The sequence below is a fragment of the Ranitomeya imitator genome, chromosome 7 (assembly GCF_032444005.1).
Source record: "Ranitomeya imitator isolate aRanImi1 chromosome 7, aRanImi1.pri, whole genome shotgun sequence".
In the NCBI taxonomy this organism is placed as follows: domain Eukaryota; kingdom Metazoa; phylum Chordata; class Amphibia; order Anura; family Dendrobatidae; genus Ranitomeya; species Ranitomeya imitator.
The window spans coordinates 41903649-41922715 of NC_091288.1; the positions used below are offsets into that span (position 1 = coordinate 41903649).

A 19067-nucleotide genomic window follows, 5' to 3' on the forward strand; every position below is an offset into this window, starting at 1 on the left:
CCACATCCACCGAAGATGTGGGCAATGACTAGGATGTGCACCAAACAATATATATATATATATATATATATATATATATATATATATATATATATATATATATATATATATATATTATAGATAAATATACATACACATTAAAAAAATTTCCATATGATAAAAAAGTAGAAAAAAATAAAATATATAACTATAATCATTTCCTTGTTATATGGGAAAAAAAGAATATCTATTTATACACACACAAACACTCATGGCTGAAAGTGTTGGCACCCTTGAAATTGTTCCAGAATATTATTTTTTTCCCCCAAGAAAATTATTGCAATTACACATGTTTTATTATACACGTTTGTTTATTTCCTATTTGTGTGTATTGGAACAACACACAAAAAAAAAAAAAAAACAGAAGAAAAAATGCAAGTTAGACAATATCACTCAAAACCCCCCAAAATGGGCTGGACAAAATTGTTGACACCTTTCCAAAATTATGGGTAAACAACTTTGTTTCAAGCAAGTGATGCTTGTTCAAACTCACCTGTTGCAAGTACCAGGTGTGAGCAATATGAAATTCACATCTGAAACCAGATAAAAAAAGGAGAGAAAAGTGACTCAATCTTTGCATTGTGTGTCTGTCTCAATAAGCAGGTAGAACAAAAAGAGAAGAGAACTGTCCAAGGACTTGAGAACCAAAATTGTTGAAACATATCAACAATCTCAAGGTTATAAGTCCATCTCCAGAGATCTTCAATTTCCTTTGTCCACGGTGCGCAACATAATAAATTATAAGTTTACAAACCCATGGCACTGTAGCTAATCTCCCTAAACTTGAAGGGCAGAGAAATAATGATGAAAGATTGCAACTAGTGATGAGCGAATATACTCGTTACTCGAGATTTCCAGAGCACGCTCGGGTGTCCTCCGAGTATTTTTTAGTGCTCGGAGATTTAGTTTTTCGTGCCGCAGCTGAATGATTTACATCTGTTAGCCAGCTTGATTACATGTGGGGATTCCCTACCAACCAGGCAACCCCCCACATGTACTTATGCTGGCTAACAGATGTAAATCATTCAGCTGCGGCAAAAAAACTAAATCTCCGAGCAATAAAAAATACTCAGAGGACACCCGAGCGTGCTTGGGAAATCTCGAGTGACGAGTATATTCGCTCATCACTAATTGCAACCGATGGTCGATAAGCAGCTCCAATCAAGTTCCAAAGAAATTCAAGCTGTCCAGCAGGCTCAGGGTGCATCAGTTTCAGCACAAACTATCCGTTGACATTTGAATGAAATAAAACGCTATGTTAGGAGACCAACGAGGACACCACCGCTGACATAAAAAGCTAGATTGCAATTTGTAAAACTGCATGATAGTAAGCCAAAATCCTTCTGGAAAAGCGTCTTGTGGACAGATGAGACCAAGATAGAGCTTTTTGGTAAAGCACATCATACTACTGTTTACCGAAAACCGAACGAGGCCTACAAATAAAGAACACTACTTCCTCTAGCACTGGGTGCCATTACTATGTGCAAGTCATCATGAAATCTCAAGGTTACCAAAGGATTTTGGGTCGCAATGTAGTGCCCAGTGTCAAAAAGCTGGGTTTGCGTCCCAGGTCATGTTTCTTCCAGCAGGACACTTAAAGCAGCACACAGAAATGGGTGGAAACAAAGAGCTGGAGAGTTCTGAAAAGAGTGGTCCAAAGAGAGGTGTAAGAAGCTTGTTGATGGGTATAGGAAGCGACTGATTGCAGTTACTTATTCCAAAGGGTGTGCAACCAAATTTTAAGTTGTGGGTGCCAACAATTTTGTCCAGCCCATTTTGGGGGTTTTGTGTGATGTCAAAATTGCCCTTTATTTCCCTGTTTCTTTTGTGTTGTTCCAATGCAAAGGAAATAAACGTGTAATTGCAGTAATTTTCTGGGGGAAAAAAAAAAACATTTTCTGGAACAATTTCAACGGTGCCAAGACTGTATATCTTTATAAAATTGTATTTTTATATTTTACAAATATAGTATCTATTAGCAATGAGAAAATTGAATTTGTAGGAATTTGCAGACTCCAGTGAATTGGAACAATTGCAATTCGAACAAATTACGTCTGCTGAAGACATTTGACACATAGCAGAAGATTGTGTCTAAAAGCGGACGTGGTGTAGTAGTAATGGGGATAGTCACAGTGGTGTTCTGGCTCCATCCAAATGTGACCACTGTATCCAGTTAATAGAAGTTGATTGGCTGCAGCGATCACCTGTCGCACCCTGCCAGAAGACACAATATGGCGTAAGATGAAACTGGTCGAGCAGGTTTTTTTTTTTTTTTAATTCAACAACACATGTAATTTGCACATCGATAACGTTTTGTCAAAGCCAAATATTTTAAAGTATCAAAAACAAAGCAGCTTTATTTAAAACATGACATACCAACAAGTGATAAAAGAACGCACAGCCAAAAATGCAACCTACTTTACTTAATATATGCAGAAATTCTGCAACATCAAACGCTCATCAAGGGAATAGATCTTAGTCTTTCGTCACCTGTCTGGGCCTCTGACACTGGCCTGGGTTTTCCAGCATTGATGGGGCCCAGAAGGGTTATGCACGTGCAAGGTCACAGCGCACGCCATGATAACTGAATTTTTAGCGCGTGTAGTAGCAATCTGAAAATAAGGCGAGGAGTAGACAGGCGACGTGGAGGGGCTGGAAAGGCGACTATAGGGATTTAAAAAAAATAAATGAATAAAAGCCCAAAACATTTTGATGGCCTTTCATTTACAATTCAGAAAAAAAAGATATATGCTGAAATGAATTACAAAGAAAAAAAATCTAAATTTTTACGAATGCAGATTTTTTTTCAAAATTTGAGTAGAATGCACTCTTCTCTAATTTCTAGTAAAGTGCAAAATGACACAATCATGCTTGTGTGATGCTGCATGTCTTGTCGCCAACTACAGCTCTGGCAAAAATTAAGAGACCACCACATCCTATCCCTGTCATGGGCAGCCCAATCTCCAGACCTGAAGCCCACTGAAAAGAGGATGATGGATAGTCACAAGCCATCAAACAAAGAAGAACTGCTTACATTTTTGTACCAGAAGCAGTGTGAAAAACTAGTGGAAAGCATGCCAAGACGCATGAAAGCTGGGATTAAAAATCATGGTTATTCCACAAAATATTGATTTCTGAACTCTTCCTAAGCTAAAACATTAGTATTATTGTTTATAAATGGTTATGAACTTGTTTTCTTTGTATTATTTGAGGTCTGAAAGCACTGGGTTTTTTTTAGTTTTTTTTTAAATTTTGACCATTTTTCTTTGTCAGAAAAAAATACAAAAATTATTGTTTGGAAATTCGGAGACATGTCAGAAGTTTATAGAATAAAAGAACATTTTACATTTTACTCAAACATATACCTATAAAGAGAAATATCAGACAAACTGAACATTTTGCAGTGGTCTCTTAATTTTTGCCAGAGCTGTATAGGAGATTTAGATTAAGATGTGGATGGAGGAGCCATCATTATTGACATCTCTCAAACATTGTGCAGATAATTTTTTAGTACTAGAAACAAAACAAAAAACTATGCAAACAAAATTGATTTCTGCTGGAACAGTTTGGAAAATCATTGAAATCAATGTGAGCAGATAAGATTTAGGCTATATTCACACTTTGCGGATTTTGCTGCGGATCCGCAGCGGATTTGACCGCTGCGGATCTGCAGCAGTTTCCCATGAGTTTACATTTCAATGTAAACCTATGGGAAACAAAAAACGCTGTGCACATGCTGCAGAAAAATCCGCGCGGAAACGCTGCGGATTACATTCCGCAGCATGTCACTTCTTTTCTGCGGATTTTCAGTTGCTCCAATAGAAAACTGCAGTTGAAAATCCGCAGAAGAAAACGCAGTAAAAACCGCGATAAATCCGCAGTAAAAACCCCGATGGGTTTTCACTGCGGATTTTGCAATTCCGCTGCGGAAAAATCCGCAGTGGAATCTGCAAAGTGTGCACATAGCCTTAAAGTTTGAAAGTAATCCATTTTTTTGTTTCCTGGATCAGTTTCAAACGGACATTAGTGATGAGCGAGCGTGCTGGGATAAGGTGTTATCTGCGCATGCTCGGGTGCTAACAGTGTCTTTGGCGTGCTCGAGTAATATGTTTGAGTTCCTGCGGCTGCATGTCTCGCAGCTGTTCAATAGCCGCAACATATGCAGGGATTTCCTGTTTGTTAAGCAATTTCTGCATGTGTTGCGGCTGTCCAACAGTGGTGAGACATGCAGGCGCGGGGACTCGGAACATAATTTTTGAGCATGCCGAAGACATTCTGTGAGCACATGAGCATGCTCAGATAACACCTTATCAGAGCACGTTTGCTCATCACTATTAGGGTAGGTGTACACGGTCAGTAAACGGTGTGGGTTGGACGCTGCGTATGCGAGTCTCCGCAAGATAAATTTTACCCGTACAATGTATTGGACGCGGTGAATCCAAACAGTTCAATGAACACATGCGGATTCACTTGCGTTCAATAGTCGGCAGCGCTTTGGATGCAGCAGACGTGCTGTGTCCAAAGCGCTGCCAATTACTGAACATATACTAAGTGATACATTTATAATGAAAACAGGACCTTGCAGGGGTCTTTTTAGTGGCCTGGAAGCAAGCACACCTCTTCAATGGCAACAGAAAAAAATGGAAGAAACTATAATGACACCTAAGAAAAATCGGACCCTTTCTATCGGATGTTAAAATTCGCACAGATGTGTGAATTCAGCCTTAGAGCAGAACTGCTGGCCCACAAGTAATGCTGACCATCATCATCTCATCTTTGATCCGATGAGCTTTTCCTGGCACATATTATCTGATTACATGCAGAATGGCCATGGATGAAGTTTGCACACAAACAACTATGTACACATTCCCTATCCTTGACACAAGGTCTACGAGGCGGACGTCTCTCCACAGTACAACCAGTTTTGGGTGGTATTATCTTCTCGCAAACTTTTGTTTTGTTTTGTTTTTTTAGTTAAAGGCTCAAAATATTGTAGTACATGAAAGAGCTGCAGACCTCACAGTTATAAAACATGGAGCAAGAATTAGGCCGGCGTCACACTAGAGAGTTTTACGGACGTATGAGAGGCGCAAAAACTACGCATTGCACACAGACCAATGATTCTCTATGGCGCAGCTCCTATCTGCCGTATATTTCTCTGCTGTATTTTACGGGCATAGAAAATCGCAGAATGCGGCGTTTGTCAGCGTATTGCGCAAAAAATCCGCTAATGAAAGTCAATGGGGGCAAGAAAAATACGGATTACACACAGACCAACAGTGTGACTTGCTAGAAATACGCAGCGGTGTTCTCTAGAAAGGCCGGCAATTCAGTGCAGTGTACAGTATTATCACACTGATAGGTTTTATTAGATTAGATAGAAAAAATGTCTACACATAGTATAGGGGTATATATATATATATATATATATGTATATATATATATATTTATATTTCACACAGCGCTAGATAGCAGAAAAGTCGGTAATTTAATTGCCGGCTTTTGCCATCTCCTTCCCAAACCCGACAGGATATGAGACATGATTACATACAGTAAACCATTTCATATCCTTCATTTTTTTTTACATATTCCTCACTAATAATGTTCCAAGTGTCTGTGTGCAAAATTTGGGGGCTCTAGCTGTTAAAATAAAGGGTTAAATCACGGAAAAAAATTGGCGTGGGCTCCCGCGCAATTTTCTCCGCCAGAATGGGAAAGCCAGTGACTGAGGGCAGATATTAATAGCCTGGAGAGGGTCCATGGTTATTGCCCCTCCCCCCCCCCCCCCCCCCGGCTAAAAACATCCACCGCAAGTCTAGGTAGCTACGTTCCCCTTCCTCCCATTCATTCCCCAGTTTTTACAGGCAGGGGCGGCTGCATTAGCAGAGCTCCTGCTTGTAATATTATTTAACCCCTTCACATGGATTTACAGCGTGGGACATGACTAACAGCGGAAAGGTATGGGATATTGTTGTTTTTTTATTTTTCCTTTTTTACATTACGAGGGTCGTCATTTGGATTGAGCGTTTAATAAACTATTACAACACCCTGTGTCTTTATTTCAATAAAATACTTTTTTCCTAATGTGTTTGTGTTTTATTAACCATTTACTACTATTGGATTAATAATGGATAGGTGTCTTATTGACACCTCTCCATTATTAACCTGGCTTAATGTCACCTTACAATAACAAGGTGACATTAACCCTTCATTACCCCATATCCCACTGCTACACGGGAGTGGGAAGAGAGAGGCCAAGTGCCAGAATAGGCGCATCTTCCAGATGTGCCTTTCCTGGGGTGGCTGGGGGCAGATGTTTTTAGCTGGGGGGAAGGGGGGGCAATAACCATGGACCCTCTCCAGGCTATTAATATCTGCCCTCAGTCACTGGCTTTCCCACTGTAGCGGAGAAAATTGTGCAGGAGACCGCGCCAATTTTTTCCGTGATTTAACCCTTTATTTTAACAGCTAGAGCCCCCAAATTTTGCACACAGACACTTGGAACATTATTAGGCTAGGTTCACACTTGCGTTGTGCAGTACGTTCAACAAATCCGTTAAACGGACTGCACTAACGCAAGTGCCGACTTTGGCACTGCGCTAGCGCAGATGGAGCATCTGCTAGCTCCATCTTGCGCTAGCAGTGACGGACCCGGAAACGCTGCAGCCCGCGTCTCGGGTCCGTCACTCAAATGACGGCACATCGCTAGTGCACGCCCATTGTGGGCGTGCACTAGCGATGCGTTCGCCATTGCAAGTAATGGCAGCGTTAACGGACTGCGCTACACCGCGTTATGCCACGGTGTAACGTAGTCTGTTAAACGGGTTCACACAACGCAGTGTGAACCCAGCCTTAGTGAGGAATATGTAAAAAAAATGAGGGATATGAAATGGTTTACTGTATGTAAACCATGTCTCATATCCTGTCGGGTTTGGGAAAGCAAAATGAAAAGCCGGCAATTGAATTACCGGCTATTAAGCTATCTAGCGCTGTATTAAATAAATATATATATATATATATATATATATACCGTATATACTCGAGTATAAGCCGAGATTTTTGGGCTGAAAGTGCCCCTCTCGGCTTATACTCGAGTCACGGTCTGTGGCAGGGTCGGCGGGTGAGGGGGGGGGAGAGGTCTGAGGCATGCTTACCTAGTCCCGGCGATCCTGACGCTCCCCCTGCCCGTCACACTGTCTTCGGGTGCCGCAGCTCTTTCCCTGGACAGCGGTCACGTGGGAAATTATGGCAAAATTAGGGGGGTCGGCTTATACTCGAGTATATACGGTGTATATATATATATATCTATATATATAATTGTCTAAGGGTTTTTCCGTCTGTCTGTCTGTCTGTCTGTCTGTCCTGGAAATCCCGGCTCTCTGATTGGTCGAGGCCGCCAGGCCTCGACCAATCAGAGACCGGCACAGCATCGACGTAGAAATCCCGCGTCTCTGATTGGTCGAGGCCGCCAGGCCTCGACCAATCAGCAACGGGCACAGCGACGATGATGTCATAAAGGACGTAGAAATCCCGCGTCTGATTGGTCGAGGCCGCCAGGCCTCGACCAATCAGCAACGGGCACAGCGACGATGATGTCATAAAGGACGTAGACATCTCACGTTTCTGATTCAGCGACGGGCACAGTATCGACGTAGATGTCATAATGGTTGCCATGGCGACGATGATGTCATAAAGGTTGCCTCGACCAATCAGCGACGGGCACAGTGTGCCGCGAATTCTGGAATCATCATTGTCCATATACTACGGGGACATGCATATTCTAGAATACCCGATGCGTTAGAATCGGGCCACAATCTAGTATATATATATATATATATATACATATACTAGATGGTGGCCCGATTCTAACGCATCGGGTATTCTAGCCATGTAGTATATTGCCCAGTCACGTAGTATATTGCCCAGCGACGTAGTATATTGCCCAGCGACGTAGTATATTGCCCAGCGACGTAGTATATTGCCCAGCCACGTAGTATATTGCCCAGCCACGTAGTATATTGCCCAGTCACATAGTATATTGCCCAGCCACATAGTATATTGCCCAGCCACATAGTATATTGCCCAGCCACTTAGTGTACAGCACAGAGCATATTGCCCAGCCACATAGTATATTGCCCAGCCACGTAGTATATTGCCCAGCCACGTAGTATACAGCACAGAGCATATTGCCCAGCCACATAGTATATTGCCCAGCGACGTAGTATACAGCACAGAGCCACGTCATATATTGCCCAGTCACGTACTATATTGCCCAGCTACGTAGTATATTGCACAGCGACGTAGTATACAGCCCAGCTATGTAGTATATTGCCCAGCCACGTATGTCACAGGTTAAAAAATAAAAAATAAACATACTCTCACCTTCCGATCTGAGGGCGGCCCCTTGTAGTTCTGTCGCCAGCTTCTGGTCCCAGGGTGTGATGACGTCGCGGTCACGACCGTGACGTCATGGCAGGTCCTTCTCGCATACCATCCTTAGCACAGGAACGTTGCGAAGAGCGGGAAAGGCGCCGGAGGGTGAGTATATGATGATTTTTTATTTTTAATTATTTTTAACATAAGATCTTTTTCCTATTGATGCTGCATAGGCAGCATCAATAGTAAAAACTTGGTCACACAGGGTTAATAGCGGCGGTAACGGAGTGAGTTACCTGTGGCATAACGCAGTCCATTACCGCCGGCATTAACCCTGTGTGAGCGGTGACTGGAGGGGAGTATGCGGGCGCCGGGCAGTGACTGCAGGGAGGAAGGAGCGGCCATTTTCTTCCGGACTGTGCACACCGCTGATTGGTCGTGGCTGTTTTGCCACGACCAATCAGCGACTTGGATTCCATGACAGAGGCCGCGACCAATGAATATCCGTGACAGACAGAAGGACAGAAAAACAGAAGTGACCCTTAGACAATTATATAGTAGAGATATATATATATATATATAGACTGTATATATGTTTTCATGAATATTTGAGCCCATGGATCCATTGTATGTCCGTTTTGCAAGCCGGCGAGAAAATCTTGCTGTACGGATTACATACAGAGGTTTACATGCACAAAATACGCTGCCACACCCTGCCTATGGATGACATACGGATCACTATTTTGGGAACATTTCTGCATATTACGCATGTAAAATACGGACTGTATTTCCCTACGCTGAGTGTGACACCGGCCTTAGACTGCAATGCTAATCTGTAAGAAAAAATAAATAAATAAATATGCAAGTTATAATGCATCTATATAGGCAGGGTCAGCAAAGGCTACGATGGGCTCCCTACTGGGGCAGCATCTTATGTATACCCATCAAAGCACAGTCAGCACATATAGCTGCGCGGCTAAGTGCACACCGAGTTTTTCCTTATTATGCGGATCCATTTCAAAAAAGCTTGATGGCTCTTACTATTCAATCACATTTTAAAACCACTTTGCTGGCTTTATATTTTCAGTTATTTCCTCTTCAGGTTTTCAAAAAATGCCTGGTAAAAAAAATAAAAAAAAAGGTGCTGTCACGTCTTCGAAGTGGATCTTAATGGAACCCACCCTAAAATCTCAACCTTGTCAAATCAAAGGCTGCAAAAAAAAACAAACAAAAAAAAAAAAAACACAACTCTTCAAACATCTCTGAAGAAATGAAAACTTTTCCAAAAAAATCTCTCCAATGAAGGAGCGTTTCAGAACCAGTTTACCACAGTGATATCAACCAAAAGGCATTAAGCCTAAAATAAAAATTAAAGCACCGTCGTCATATGCAATCCTATCAAAATATCTCTGCATGTAAATAGCCAGATGAGATGAACTCCCCGATTTGGAAAAAATCTGCAACTATAAACCCATTTTAGCACAAGTTACCAAATCTCATAGGACAGGGCCGGCCTGGAAATAAAGAAAACAAAAAACAAAACAAAAAACGCTGCATGCCAGAGTTTGATCCTTTATTTAGATCGCATGTGACCATGCAAATCAATGAGTGTGTGGAAATCATGGTCATCTGAGTGCAGTCCGATTTCCACGGACTGACAAAATGGAGAGGATAGAGAAATGTTTTCCTCCATCTCCTCATCCGAGAAAATCGGATCACGCTATGGTCAGAATTACGTGTACTCCTGGACACGGGTGTCTAAACGGGTTTTTTTCTTTACAATATGTTTGCACGTTGCGTTTTTGCTGTCTTTATTCTGCAGGCAAAACCTGCCCTCTTGGCAGTAAAGAAGCTGCTTACAAAAAGCAGGTACGCCGAGTTTAATATTCAGATTTTCCCTAAAGACTGGCATTAGATGCAGAAAATCCACAGGAAAAAAGGGCCTATGGTTTTTTATGGTGTTTACGCAGCAGAAACACATAAAAAATGCATGGGATGCGGACATGACTGTACCAATAAAGTTTTGTCAAAGCCAAATACCAGAAAGTATCAAAAAGAAAGCGGCTTTATTTATAAAATGACATATCCCGAAAAGAAACAAAAACATGGTGTGAAAAACACACTAAAAAGTCATGTACAAAACCATACTAAAATGCAATGCAAAAAAACACAAGTACCCCAATTTACCAAGTAAGTGAAAAATGGTGCAATATCAAACTCTCATTGTGGGAACGTGGACTAAAGGTTGCATGTTTTATTAATGAACATCGATATGTTGCGGGATGAAAATCGGACGTATGAATGAGTCCTTAGGGCGTAACGACAGGGAGAGTCTGGCAGCCTACAGACCGCTTACCAGCAGTGGCCAATGGCCGACCAGTTTCAAAAGAAAATAAAGTGTTTTTTAATCACTGCAGATGGGTAGAATTGGGGACATGAAGCCACATGCCCCATGTTCTCTCACCCGAACAGGATATTGTGGCCTCTTGTATAAAATCTGGTAATGATACATTTGTTCTATGAGTAAGTTACTTGCATTTCTAATGCCTTTTTCCAGCAGAAACGTAAATGAGTTTATTACCTGCAGAATTTCCGTACCTGATGCCAGTCTACGGGGAAATTCGGCACGGAAGAAACAGAGAAATTGATGCGCTGCAAATTTGAAACCCGGACCGCAGGTCACTTTTCATGCGTCAAAAAGAAGCACAGTTGTCATGAGATTTCTATAAATCGCATCCGCATTGCTGGAACTGTAAAACGTTGCCGCAAATATGATTCATCAAAAATGCACCAAAAGCTCATTGTGAGAATGTAGCCTCATAGGTGACGCCACAATATTTTACGGAGAACTTGTCACTGAAGGCTACGTTCCCACAATCAGATCCGCAATTCTGTCAATTTTTCTTGCGGGTACGTGAACTTTTCTGTGCGAATTTTCACCGAAGACTTGCATTAGATGCGGAAAATCCACAGGTGAAAAATGTACATGAGTTTTTAGTGAGTTTCCCTCACTACGTCCACGTTCACACTAACAGTATTTGGTCAGTATTTTACATCAGTATTTGGAGCCAAAACCAGGAGTGGGTGATAAATACAGAAGTGGTGCATATGTTTCTATTATACTTTTCCTCTGATTGTTCCACTCCTGGTTTTGGCTTCCAAATACTGAGCATGTAAACGTGGCCTTACACTGAAAAACATAGATTTGCAGAATTGCTCATTTTTCCCATCTAGCTCAAAATAAAACTAAAATATGATTTCAATACATTGTACTGCACCTCAAGTGGTGACACTATTAAAAAAATTATGGCCTTTGTAAAGTGAGGATTAAAAAGAAAAAGTTGTCATGTAATAAAGACCAAAAGGCACCAGTTTATGACTATGTTCAGACAAAGACATTTTTTACGTTGTCTAAAATGACAACTTTTCCAAGTAGAAGCCATATTAGGCAATGCTCCTTTTGTTTTTTTTATAAGCTTTCTTTTTTTTCCCTTAAACGTTTTAGGTTTGCTTTTTTTTGCAGCCTTTTGATTTGATGGTGCATAGTATGAAGCAGATTTTATAAGGATCCACTGAAAGAGTCATTCACCTTTACTTTTCCACTCAGGTGTTTTTCAAATTCTCGTCAAGAAAAATATATATACTCAAACTACTCATGAGAACAGCAAAGCAAATTTCCTATAGAAGTTAATAGGAAAAGTTTTCCAAGCATTTTTGAGACTTTTGGATCTTATCCACTCACAATAAAAAAAATCTCCAAAAACTGTGTGAACGTAAAGGCATCAGTGCATCTGTCTGGTAAATCTGATTGCAGCACATGAAGACAGACCTCTACCAGCTCGGGCATCTTAAGACACTGCATTCACACCCCCGGGTGCAGTCCATTTTTTTTTTCTGGAACTCCACACAGTCCCATGGAGTTTATTGATCCATGCACACATTTTTTTTTAAACGGATTCATGTGTCCGAACCTTGAGACTCTGAGCACGTTCTGTTCTCATCCATTTTGCAGGTCAGTCTGCAGACTGATGATGATGATCCGAATAGAACGGATAAAACACTGAAGACAGATTTTTTATTTCCATCTGTTCCTTCTGTTTTTAACTAAACCATTACGAAGAGTGAACGGATAAATAAAAGTTCACGGAGTCAACCGGCATCAGCTTTTAAAAATAGATGAGGAAAAAAATGCTGCAAATCTGATGACACAAAAAAAAATTTTGTACTCATTGATTGATTTCCGTGTTTTTTACGGATAGTACTCGCACCTGTAACACTATGAGGCCATTCATATTTTGATCCGAGGGTCAGATCAAAATCGGCAATGCAAGTCAATGCGTCAGTCAAAAAAAAAAAAAAAAAATCGGACTCCACTCTGAGGACAATCCGAGTACAGTCTGATTTTCATGGACTATCAGAATGGAGAAGGTAGAGAAACTTTTTGTTTGTTTCTTTTAATTTTTCTATGTACGAATAAAAACAGATGACACTTCCACCAAACTTTGATAATCAGTACGTTTTTGTCGGACATGGAAAAATCGGACGTGTGAATGAGCCCTAACAAAGTGGGATCAGGTTGGCTCACTGGCATATAAGCCTTTCTGACAAGCTTTAGGAGAGCCGTCTTGTGGGCATTTTATAGGGGTCCCAGTTTACATGGTAAAAAGCTTTTCCAAAAAATGGTTAACTCAGTGATGTGGACATATTGATTCACCGAGTCACCATAGACCCAAATTCATATTCAGCAATGCCATAAAACTATTAAAAAAATTTAGAAATACAAAGTGCAAAAGTAAGATCTCGCCTGAGCTAACCGTGCACAGTGCCCACACGCCATTTAACAACTATTTTGGTGCCTGAGTGCTTTCAGAATATTTTGACAATTTTTGCAGGATAAGTATGAAGCCATTTTTTCAGCAATTTTGCAGTACAGAACAAAAAAGAAAATTGAAGGCTGGCGTAAGCACAATTATGTAGAGATAATAATACAGCTGCTTCTTTCAAGTGGATATTGAAATCCATATATTTCTCACCTAAAATAGGTACGACAAGGACCTTTTGCTTGTAATTAATGTTCATTAATCTGTGAATCAATTGATGTGAAGCATCGCACATCGTACAGTAAATGACTCCACTGACATCAAGTTTTCAATTTATTACTTTTTATAATGTATCTGTTCTTATAAATTGTATCATTACCATTTTGCAAAGCTGTAGTTTTGTATCCTTGGTAACCTGTTGTGGGCATTGCCATGTACTGTTTAGTGCATGATGCATTCGGCCTTTATTAGGAGGTTCCCTTTAAACGCTATGGTTTTCTTTAGTTGATAAAATAGATTTCAGACCCCCCGATATGAACTTTGCCTGATCCTTGACTTAGGGTTTTTTTTTTTTTTTAGTTTCTTTCAGTAATACAGGCTGGATGTGAGCTGCGTATGTATATGTAGGAACATATATCAGCACAGCTTCTATCCTGCACTCATTTTCTTTTCATGTTTTTCCCTCCTTTTCTATAGCCGGTTTTATCCTCGGTTTATACTATAGAGAACTTTGTACAACCCATCCTCTACCCTCCTCTGCTCTAATGAATTCTGAAAAAAAAAACTGTTGTCAGGAGCTCTGAGTGATTTGTAACATTTTTGGAAAAGAACTTAACTGAATAAAGAACTTTACAGACAATGCAGGAGCAAAATGGTAGACAATTTTCACTGAAGACTAGAAGGTTGCCTAATTTTGCATTTAGGGAGGAAATCCACATTAAAAAAAGTATTAGTAAAGGTGACATAGCAGTAACTGTAATTCATATCTATGGCTTAAAAAAAATTGCAGGTTTTACTAGATCCCAGCAGATCCTTATAACAGAGAGACGGTGAGGCGTAAGGGGAAAGATTTGTACTTGAAGGAAGTTATCTTTTGTCTATAAAGGAACATCCTTACTAACTTCGAGAACGGCTGTCGAAATTGCTTAAACCAAATTACAATTCAGTTTTAATATTTTTATGCGGATGGCAGACTTGTGTGGAAATTTTAAGAGATCTATTCATATTTTGGTTCCTTTATACAATGAAAGTCAAAAGTATGTCAAAGTCTGCTAATCAGCAAGTCTACTTTTCCTTAAAAGGCTGGTTTTCACTTTTTTCTTTTTCCAAGAGAACGTTAGAGCTATTCTTTTACTCTCATAATGAAAGGTTTGCCATTTTGCCGTTCTTATTTCCATAGGTATTACCGTACTTTCCAGCATCACTGTGGTATGTAAATGAGGTCTCACAGCGAGTGGTATTATGTATAGGAAAACATACAAGTACCTTAGAAAGTTTTGAGCATTGGTGCTGCAGATAATTGTCCGTTCGTTTGTGTTTAGAGCCTTGATGGTTGACAACAGTAATTAGGCTCAGAGAGGAGAGGGTGTTTGTCAGTACTGGGCTTTGTGCCCTGGGTTTTTTTTTTTTTAAGTATATACAATATTAGTTTTGTTACAAAACATTATTTTCTCTATCTCCCAGTTTAGTGTACAGACTGTGACTTAAAAGGAATTGTCCAGGTTTGTCACTGTGTGACTGCAGACTTGCGATTCCTCACTGTACTCAATGTAAGGATTCACCAACGCTGAGAGCGGGCAGTAATGTGACCGCAAGTATGCGATATACATTCTCTCAAACACAGTCCAACTAGACGTGCATAGCCTTAAGACAGGTGCACACGTCTAGTCGGAACGTGGACGAAAGTATGTACAGTTGTGCTCAAAAGTTTCATACCCCAGCAGAATTTTTGCTTTCTTGGCCTTTTTTATGAGAATATGAATGATGACACCAAAACCTTTTCTTCACTCATGGTTAGTGGTTGGGTTAAGCCATTTATTGTCAAACTACGAGTGTTTTCTCTTTTTAAATCATAATGACAACCCAAAACATCCAAATCAAAAATTCTGCAGTGGTATGTAAACTTTTGAGCACAACTGTATATCGTATACTTGCAATCACATGACCACCAAATCCCGCCACCAACACCAGAAAATCCTGATTGCACACTTGTTAATTTTCACAGCACATGCAGTCACAAAGTGACATCTTTTATGTCAGCAGTACATCGATCCATTTACAGGTGTAAGAAATAGTGAAACCGATGAGGACAAAAAATTGTATGAATGATAGTTCCTCCACATTTTGCCATTGATCACTCTAAGGGAAAGAAAGCAAATGAGCGCCAATCAACTTACAATATTGGCATTCAGAACTGGTGGGTCATAGAATTTTATACCATTTGGCAATAAATAAAAAAAAATAATGATATTTTTATCACCAAAATTTTGTTTTAGCCCCAGATTTTACATTTTCACACTGGGAAATGGGTAAAAATGTCACCAAAATGTGTCCCACAATTTATGCTGAATGTAGACATACGCAGCATCAATAGTAAAAAGATCTAATGTTACAAATAATAATAATTTAAAAAAAAAGTTATTCTCACCCTCCGACTTGTCGCCCTGTCCTCGGCAGTGCAAGCGGCAGGTTCCGGTGCTAAGGATGGTATGCGAGAAGCACCTGCCGTAACGTCACGGTCATGTGACCGCAACGTCATCACAGGTCCTGCGCTCATACCAACCCTGGGACCGGAAGCTGCTGCGTGCACCGCACACAGACAAGAGGACTACAAGGCGCTCTTGGAAGGTGAGTATAGGTTTCTTTTTTATTTTTTAACCTGTTACATACCTGGCTGGGCAACACACTACGTAGCTGGGCAATATACTACGTGACTGTCCAATATACTACATGGCTGGGCAATATACTACGTCACTGGGCAATATACTGCGTCACTGGGCAATATACTGCGTGACTGGGCAATATACTACGTGACTGGGCAATATACTACGTGGATGGGCAATATACTACGTGGATTGGGCAATATACTACGTGACTGGGCAATATACTAAGTGGCTGGGCAATATACTACGTGGATGGGCAATATACTACGTGGCTGGGCATTATACTACGTGGTTGGGCAATATACTACGTGGCTGTGCAATATACTACGTGGCTGTGCAATATACTACGTGGACATGCATATTCTAGAATACCCGATGCGTTAGAATCGGGCCACCATCTAGTATACTATATACAGGAGAAGATGACACACAGGTATATACTATATATAGGAGGAGATGACTTACAGGTATATACTATATACAGGAGGAGATGACTTACAGGTATATACTATATATAGGAGATGACACACAGGTATATACTATATACAGGAGGAGATGACACACGGATATACTATATACAGGAGGAGATGACATACAGGTATATACTATATACAGATACTATATACAGGAGGAGATGACATACAGGTATATACTATATACAGGAGATGACTTACAGGTATATACTGTATACAGGAGGAGATGATATACAGGTATATACTATACTAGATTGTGGCCCGATTCTAACGCATCGGGTATTCTAGAATATGCATGTCCCCGTAGTATATGGACAATGATGATTCCAGAATTCGTGGCAGACTGTGCCCGTCGCTGATTGGTCGAGGCAATCTTTATGACATCATCGTCGCCATGGCAACCATTATGACATCTACGTTGATACTGTGCCCATCGCTGAATCAGAAACGTGGGATGTCTACGTCCTTTATGACATCGTCGCTGACTGGTCAAGGCCGCCAGGCCAGGGATTTCTACGTCGGTACTGTGCCCGTCGCTGATTGGTCGAGGCGAATTCGCGGCAGACTGTGCCCGTCGCTGATTGGTCGAGGCAACCTTTATGACATCATCGTCGCCATTGTCGCCAGGGATTTCTACGTCGATACTGTGCCAGTCGCTGATTGGTCGAGGCGAATTCGCGGCAGACTGTGCCCGTCGCTGATTGGTCGAGGCAACCTTCATGACATCATCGTCGCCATGCTGTGCCCATCGCTGATTTGTCGAGGCCTGGCGGCCTCGACCAATCAGAGACGCGGGATTTCCAGGACAGACAGACAGACGGAAAAACCCTTAGGCAATTTATATATATATATATATATATATATATATATATATATATATATATATATATATATATATATATATATATATATATATATACACACACACACAGTTAGGGCCAGAAATATTTGGACAGTGACACAATTTTCGCGAGTTGGGCTCTGCATGCCACCACATTGGATTTGAAATGAAACCTCTACAACAGAATTCAAGTGCAGATTGTAACGTTTAATTTGAAGGGTTGAACAAAAATATCTGATAGAAAATGTAGGAATTGTACACATTTCTTTACAAACACTCCACATTTTAGGAGGTCAAAAGTAATTGGACAAATAAACATAACCCAAACAAAATATTTTTATTTTCAATATTTTGTTGCAAATCCTTTGGAGGCAATCACTGCCTTAAGTCTGGAACCCATGGACATCACCAAACGCTGGGTTTCCTCCTTCTTAATGCTTTGCCAGGCCTTTACAGCCGCAGCCTTCAGGTCTTGCTTGTTTGTGGGTCTTTCCGTCTTAAGTCTGGATTTGAGCAAGTGAAATGCATGCTCAATTGGGTTTAGATCTGGAGATTGACTTGGCCATTGCAGAATGTTCCACTTTTTGGCACTCATGAACTCCTGGGTAGCTTTGGCTGTATGCTTGGGGTCATTGTCCATCTATACTATGAAGCGCCGTCCAATCAACTTTGCAGCATTTGGCTGAATCTGGGCTGAAAGTATATCCCGGTACACTTCAGAATTCATCCGGCTACTCTTGTCTGCTCTTATGTCATCAATAAACACAAGTGACCCAGTGCCATTGAAAGCCATGCATGCCCATGCCATCACGTTGCCTCCACCATGTTTTACAGAGGATGTGGTGTGCCTTGGATCATGTGCCGTTCCCTTTCTTCTCCAAACTTTTTTCTTCCCATCATTCTGGTACAGGTTGATCTTTGTCTCATCTGTTCATAGAATACTTTTCCAGAACTGAGCTGGCTTCTTGAGGTGTTTTTCTGCAAATTTAACTCTGGCCTGTCTATTTTTGGTATTGATGAATGGTTTGCATCTAGATGTGAACCCTTTGTATTTACTGTCATGGAGTCTTCTCTTTACTGTTGACTTAGAGACAGATACACCTACTTCACTGAGAGTGTTCTGGACTTCAGTTGATGTTGTGAACGGGTTCTTCTTCACCAAATTAAGTATGCGGCGATCATCCACCACTGTTGTCATCCGTGGACGCCCAGGCCTTTTTGAGTTCCCAAGCTCACCAGTCAATTCCTTTTTTCTCAGAATGTACCCAACTGTTGATTTTGCTACTCCAAGCATGTCTGCTATCTCTCTGATGGATTTTTTCTTTTTTTTCAGCCTCAGGATGTTCTGCTTCACCTCAATTGAGAGTTCCTTTGACCGCACGTTGTCTGCTCACAGCAACAGCTTCCAAATGCAAAACCACACACCTGGAATCCACCCCTGACCTTTTAACTACTTCATTGATTACAGGTTAACGAGGGAGACGCCTTCAGAGTTAATTGCAGCCCTTAGAGTCCATTGTCCAATTACTTTTGGTCCCTTGAAAAAGAGGACGCTATGCATTACAGAGCTATGATTCCTAAACCCTTTCTCCGATTTGGATGTGGAAACTATCATATTGCAGCTGGGAGTGTGCAC

The 19067-nt window shown here is 40.9% G+C and overlaps 1 protein-coding gene across 3 annotated transcripts in view; it reads right to left on the reverse strand.

Annotated features, from left to right (window-relative positions):
• Nucleotides 1–19067, reverse strand: part of TLK1 (tousled like kinase 1) — a 289858-nt gene that overhangs the window by 76418 nt on the left and 194373 nt on the right. The window contains exon 3 of one of the 3 annotated variants that reach the window (XM_069733127.1): nt 533–572. The exons of the other annotated variants lie outside the window; for them this stretch is intronic. The gene's annotated coding sequence lies outside the window, so the exon portion shown is untranslated. The remainder of the gene's footprint in view (nt 1–532; nt 573–19067) is intronic. 3 annotated transcript variants of the gene reach the window in all.